The sequence below is a fragment of the Procambarus clarkii genome, chromosome 11, assembly GCF_040958095.1.
Source record: "Procambarus clarkii isolate CNS0578487 chromosome 11, FALCON_Pclarkii_2.0, whole genome shotgun sequence".
Classification (NCBI taxonomy): Eukaryota; Metazoa; Arthropoda; class Malacostraca; order Decapoda; family Cambaridae; genus Procambarus; species Procambarus clarkii.
Window position 1 is genome coordinate 44,919,139 of NC_091160.1, and position 7,832 is coordinate 44,926,970.

The window sequence follows — 7,832 nt, forward strand, 5'->3', positions numbered from 1 at the left end:
ATTTGACTGTCTTTAGGTCAATCCTTTGACTGTCTTTAGGTCAATCCTTTGACTGTCTTTGGGTCAATCCTTCGACTGTCTTTAGGTCAATCCTTCGACTGTCTTTGGGTCAATCCTTCGACTGTCTTTAGATCAATCCTTCGACTGTCTTTAGATCAATCCTTCGACTGTCTTTGGGTCAATCCTTCGACTGTCTTTGGGTCAATCCTTCGACTGTCTTTAGGTCAATCCTTTGACTGTCTTCAGGTCAATCCTTCGACTGTCTTTAAGTCAATCCTTCGACTGTCTTTAAGTCAATCCTTTGACTGTCTTTAAGTCAATCCTTTGACTGTCTTTAGGTCAATCCTTCGACTGTCTTTAGGTCAATCCTTCGACTGCTTTTGGGCAGATCCTCTGACAGTCTTTCAACAACTCCTTCAACTGTCTCAACAGATCTATTAACAGTCTCACTTTCAGTTAATTAATAGAACAGTTAACAGATCAGTTGAATGATCTATTAACAGATCATACAACTCTCTCTCAACAGAGTAATTAACCATGTCAAACTGCATTTGAAGCAAAACAAAAATATTTTAACTTATTATCATACAAAATCAGAGAACGTTTATCAAATTCAATGTCAAAATTAGTGTATTCATATCTAATTTTCCTTCAAAATTATGTGCAGTAACTGCAATTGATCTTCCAAAGGGTAGAAAGAAAGACAGAATCTTTATGAAGTAAGTAATTATTAAAACAAGACACCAAACCGGGAAGGTTATGTAGCACCATCAAATGTGCGGGATGATCAGAGGTTATCTTGAGGTTATCTTGAGATGATTTCGGGGCTTTAGTGTCCCCGCGGCCCGGTCCTCGACCAGGCCTCCACCCCCAGGAAGCAGCCCGTGGCAGCTGACTAACACCCAGGTACCTATTTACTGCTAGGTAACAGGGACATTCAGGGTGAAAGAAACTTTGCCCATTTGTTTCTGACTTGTGCGGGAATCGAACCCGCGCCACAGAATCACGAGTCCTGCGCGCTATCCACCAGGCTACGAGGCCCCTCCGAGGGCGCTAAATATCACCAAGGATGCCAATACGAGAACAGAAACGCATAAGGTGAACGATATCAAAAGTATCCGATTCACGAAAAATTCTATCGAGGGACAAGTGACCGCGAGGGACGGTCGGAAAGCAAGACTCACGCTCGTCCTGGAAGTCAGGACATTCAACAAGGATATGCAAGACCGTAAGAGGAACAACGCAATTTGGACAATAAGGAGCAGGGCGGCGCTACATTAAGTGACTGTGCTTAAACGGGTATGGCCAATACATAACCTAGCCAGAGCCGTTTCCCACCGCCGGTTACGGTGGTAGGAGGGAGGCAACAGGGACACACGACCCATAATAGTATGCAGTTTGTTACCAGTAACAGAAGACCAACAACCCTGCCAACGGGCAAGGATGGAGGCATGAATAACTGGGTAAAAGTCGGAATAAGGAATACCTTTACGGGAGATGGGACAAGTGTGGATAGCGTCCTTAGTGGCAGCATCCACACGCTCATTTAAAGAGACACCAACTTGGCTGGGAACCCAGCAAAACGCAACCGACTTAAATTTACTGGCGATAAGAAACAGCCAATGTTGACTCTCGATGACCACCGGATGGACCGGATTACAGGACCCTAAAGCCACGAGGGCACTACGAGAGTCAACTACCACCACGAAGGAGGATTGACACCGGGAAAATAGGAGACGAAGAGCATAGAGAATAGCATAAAGTTCTACTGTGAAGACGCTAGTCTCCGAAGTAAGGCGACACATATAAGTGTGGTCAGGAAAAACAACAGAGTAGCCCATACCTTCAGCAGACTTAGACCCGTCGGTGAAGATGGGAACGGAGTGGGAGTGTGAAGAAAAGTGCTCAAGGAAGAGGCGTTACAGAACTGTATGAAAACTTGACTGAATCACAGAGTCTTTACTCAAATTGCTTGCCGCTTATCACAAATTGTGAACGAGATTGGTCTGGTGTTGAGATTAAGGTCTATCAGTAGCTGGAGGGTTATTAGGGCCACCACAATAGTTTACTGACCAAACAACACGTATAATATAGCACTATACTTTAGTCTACTACTGAAGTAAACTCAGCTTAAAATATATATATATATATATATATATATATATATATATATATATATATATATATATATATATATATATTGGTGTATACTGGCAGCAGGTTTTCTTTCAAACATGTTTCATTGAATATGACCGCATATTCTGTATTTATTATTTTCTGGTTTAGGGCTTCTATCCCTCTAACTATTTTCTTAGCATCAGGGCTTAGTTGAAATAGGAGTTCTCCAAAACTCATTTTCGTACTTTTAAGGTGAAGAAAATAAGTGATTTCTATAGAGTGTATATTTATTTACACTTATACTTTACACTTTACACTTTCACTTATTTATATAATTTGCACAACGTTTCGAACCTCCATGGTTCATTCTCAAGTGATCAGATCTTACAATACTAGTTGATTTTATTCCCGCATTAGGTCAGGTGATAATACAATAAAGGTGAAAACATGGGGGGATACATAAGGGATAAATGTGAGGTGAAACATAGGGGTAACTGCAGAAGGCTTATTGGCCCATACGAGGCAGCTCCTATCTAAACACAAAGATTAATCCAGTGTAATTGGCGCCAATTACACTCTTTATTAAAATTTGGGAGGAGGAAGAGTCTACCAACAAGCATCATTTCGACCCTATAGTGCCCTGACTCCATAATATTCTAGAATCTTCGACGTGGCTTCTCTTGATCAGGACGGGTGTATGAATGCAGTACTAATTACTCTCAGGCTTCATCCATAACAGGGATTTCTTGAGCCTGGAATCAGGCCATTCCTACGTTTAAGCTAAGGCCTTAAATTCTCCATACTAATAAGTAGATTAACCAGTAGCCGTAGCATTAGTGTATTGTTACTCAATTTATATTGATATAGACTATATACATTTTTTTATAGGAAGGGAGTACCACCTCTGGCTGGAAGAAGGGGGACCCATAGCCTCAGAGGAAACCACACATAACGCATTAGAGGGAATGTTTAGGTCCCCTCCAATACAGTTTCTGTGTGCTTTTCTCCTACCACCCCCTTCCTTTTGTGTTTTTTTGTGTTTTATTATGTATTAATGGTTACAAGATATACATGGGTTGATATAAAAAGTGCTTAAAGGTTATGGATCTCTTGGAAAACACGACAATGGGAAACATTAATAAATGTCACAGACAGATTCGATCATTGATAACCCCCCAAATATGTGCAGAGGGTAAACACAGTAGGAGATCATTTTAATACAGTCCACTCAATTATACAGTCTGCTTAATTCAATAAATTAAATACAATAACTACCTGCTGTGAAAATCCCCATAACTATCAGAGGCTCTGAAAATCTTTTGCAGATAGAGCCTAGAGACTGGTGACATCCCTGACATACAGTGGGGCCTCGTAGCCTGGTGGATAGCGCGCAGGACTCGTAATTCTGTGGCGCGGGTTCGATTCCCGCACGAGGCAGAAACAAATGGGCAAAGTTTCTTTCACCCCGAATGCCCCTGTTACCTAGCAGTAAATAGGTACCTGGGAGTTAGTCAGCTGTCACGGGCTGCTTCCTGGGGGTGGAGGCCTGGTCGAGGACCGGGCCGCGGGGACACTAAAGCCCGGAAATCATCTCAAGATAACCTCAAGATCTCAAGATAACTTAAAACAGAGATAGCCCCACTTCACAAAGGAGACAGTAAAGTAGATGCAACAAATTATAAACGAGTAGTTCTAACTTCACACACATTATATAAATCTTTGAAAGAGTACTAAGAAGTAAGATTACAAATCACATGTAATCACAACATCTACATAACCCCGGACAACACGGGTTCAGAACAGGATGCTCCTGCCTCTCTCACAGTTGCTAGATCACTAGCCCGAAACGCTTTGCGTAATTGTGGCTTTAGGCATTGTATGTACTAGCTCTATCTATAAAGCCAACAAACTTTGTAAATCTCTTTATGTATGTACCTTACCTAAATAAAGATTATTATTATTATTATTACTATGACATGGCCTCAGGTGCCATGGAAGACAGGAAAAACGCAGATGTAATATACACAGATTTTGCAAATGTTTTCGACAAATGTGACCACAGTGTTATTGCTCACAAAATGCGTGCAAAAGGAATTTCTGCCAGAGTAGGACGATGGATCTTCAACTTCCTAACGAAAATAACGTAGTGTAATAGTCAACACAATAAAATCCAGATCATCTACTGTGAAAAGCTCAGTCTCCCTTCCCCCCCCCCCCTCAAGGTACCGTACTTGTTCCAGTACTTTTTCTCATCCTAGTATCATAAATAGACAAGGATACAAACTACAGCACTGTATCATCATTTACAGATGACACCAGGATCATGCGAGTAGACAATATAGAGGACACGACAAACCTCCAATCTGATGTAGATCAGGTCTTTCAATGGGCCACAGATAATAATACGATGTTTAATAAAAATAAGTTCCAGCTCCTGGGCTGTGGAAAAAAAGGAAATTTTAAAAACAAAAAAAAAAAAAACGGAATCCAATTACACTATAGAACGAAAAAGCAATGTAAAGGATATAGGAGTAATCATGTGGGAAGACCTGACCTTTACAGAACACCATAAAGTAGCCGTCACGCCTGCAAGAAAAATGACAGGTTGGATAACAATGACCTTCCAAACAAGGGACGCCATCCCAATGATCATACTTTTCAAGACACTAGTGCTCTCTAGGGTGGAATATTGTTTCACTCTAACAGCGCCATTCAGAACCAGAGAGGTTGCTGACCTAGAGAGCGTGCAAAGATCCTTTACTGCTAGAATCCCCTCCATAAGTCATCTTAATTATTGGGGCCGATTAAATGTTCTAAATCTATATTCTCATGAGCGCAGGCGAGAGAGATACATAATAATCTACACGTGGAAGATATTAGAGGGACTGGTTCCAAATCTAAACACACAAATAACATCACATGAGACCAGAAGGCATGGCAGGATGTGCAGAATACCCCCGTTGAAAAGCAGAGGTGCAATAGGTACTCTGAGAGAGAACTCTATCAACATCAAGGGCCCAAGACTTTTCAACACTCTCTGACCGACGTCTCACAGTGTTTAAGAGAGAACTCGACAAACAGCTCCAAAGAATATCTGTTCAACCAGGCTGTGAGCTGCCAAATCCAACAGCCTGGTTGACCAGACGACCAACTAGGAGGCCTGGTCGGAGACCGGGCCGCGGGGCTGTTGATCCCCGGAAGGTACACATGATAGCCACAAAGTAGTATCAACTTCTCGAGGGTTATTAAGACCACCACAACACCTTACTGACCAACCAGCAAGTTTGGTGTTGGACTTAAGACCTATCAACCTCTGGAGGGTTATTAAGACCACCACAACACCTTACTGACCAACCAGCAAGTTTGGTGTTGGACTTAAGACCTATCAACCTCTGGAGGGTTATTAAGACCACCACAACACCTTACTGACCAACCAGCAAGTTTGGTGTTGGACTTAAGACCTATCAACCTCTGGAGGGTTATTAAGACCACCACAACACCTTACTGACCAACCAACAAGTATACTGTAGTCCTGAACATACTCCAAAACTAAAGTATACTCTCAGTACATATATCCCAGTGAAGCAGGTATATGAAAGTATATATGTATACAACGCCTCTCCATGTATATATAACCCCCTTTGAATATACTTCCTTCGTTATATATGTGATATACTAGTCTACTGAGGCGGTGCAATATGCCAGCAACCTTGTACAACATACTCCGTATATTGAATTATCAAATAAATTATCGAGCTTTCACCTTCGCTCTCCCAGGGACGCGGCTAAAGCTTGACCCAGTTTCTGTGTATCGCTAACCCAACCTAACCTAACCTAACCTAACCTAACCTAACCTAACCTAACCTAACCTAACCTAACCTAACCCACGCCGCCAAACACGCAGCGAAACTACGACGTTGCTACAACGTTCGAACAAGTTTTAACACCTCCCTAACACGTTATAAGAACCAATATAACAAGTTGTAACAACGTTCAGCGAAACTACGACGTTGTTACAACGTTCGAACGAGTTTTAACACCTCCCTAACACGTTATAAGAACCAATATAACAAGTTGTAACAACGTTCTAATACGTCATAAACACGTTCAGCCAAGATGTAACCACTTTATTACAAGTTGTAACAAGCGGAAAATAGAGAGACAGATTCGGTTTGAGTTTCCCGGGGATATGCTTAGACATGCAAGAACCTTGCAGGATTTTGCAGACCACACGTCAGAAACTGAAGGGACGACGACGTTTCGGTCCAAGACGGACCGAAACATCGTCGTTTCTTCACTCTCCGATGAATGGTTTGGTCATCACGGTAATGAGCTCATCGAAATCATCACCTTTATCATGTGTGTATTTAACGACTTATTGTTAACGAATTCTTTGTGTGTTGTGATTCATCTCTTCCTTTGTGAGTTGGTGTTGTTTGTCGAGGCGTTGTTCTTGACGTTCACGCACAATGTCTTACGAAACCTGTGCATCTTTCCTCAATTATGGCGGCTGTTTCTTCAAATTCAAATTTTAATTCAGGTAAAAGTGCATACATAGAAGATGAGTTGCAAACATAAAGTTGGATTTACAGATAAAGTTAGTACATACTAGCTAGAGGGTTATTAAGACCACCACAACACCTTACTGACCAACCAGAAAGTTTGGTGTTGGACTTAAGACCTAAAGACCTAAGACTTCCCACCAAACACACACCGAAACTACGACGTTGGTACAACGTTCGAACAAGTTTTCACACCTCCTAACCTATTATAACAACCAATATAGCAAGTTGTAACAACGTTCTAATACGTCATAAACACGTTAAGCCAAGATATAACAACTTTATTTCAAGTTGTAACAAGCGGAAAATAGACAGTTTCGGTTTGTGTTTCCAGGGTTAAGACCTAAAGCCAATAAAATACAATACGTATTGCGTTTCGGACAATGAATTGCTCTTCATTTATTGAACAGTTTACAAGCTTGGAAACTCCACAACCCAAGATTGTTATTGTTATAAACAACCTCGTATATAGTGCTTCGCGGCTCATAAACCATTTAATGTATGTCAATAAAGCCGCCATGATTGATGAAAGATGTACAGGTTTCGTAAGAGGTTGTATAAATGCTTGATGATTCCTGGACCAGGTCTGAGGTAGGTCTCAGGGATGCTGCATCTTCCGTCCTCTTCTGCTCTGTTCTTACCATCTCAACTCTTAACAAAAATATCAAATATTTGTACCATTAATACACTGTAAAAAACAAATCTCGACTTTTCTTCGAATTTTAGTCGGAAAGTTCCCTTGAAAGTTCTGCCTGAACCTTTTCTTATGGTATTTCATCTGGGTTATTTTCCGTGGTTTCTTGGTCAGTACGACAGTTGACTAAGTTCATTCAATGTACCATTTTTAGTTAACTTTTTCATTGACTAAGTTCCTTCAATATACCATCTACAGTTAACTCCTCCATGGACTAAGTTCCTTCAATATACCATCTACAGTTAACTCCTTCATGGACTAAACTGCTCCAGTCTAATTCCTTACACCGCTTCCCTTCTCCAACTCGTCCTGGAAGTAACTCCTTACAGACGCCGGCTAAAAGATGGCACTACTCCCCCCTCAGGACGCATATTACTTACCACAGGAATCACTTCCCCGATCATTTAGCTGTCTCCCACAGGATGTTCACCGTAATTACGGGGGTTGATGCACCTGGA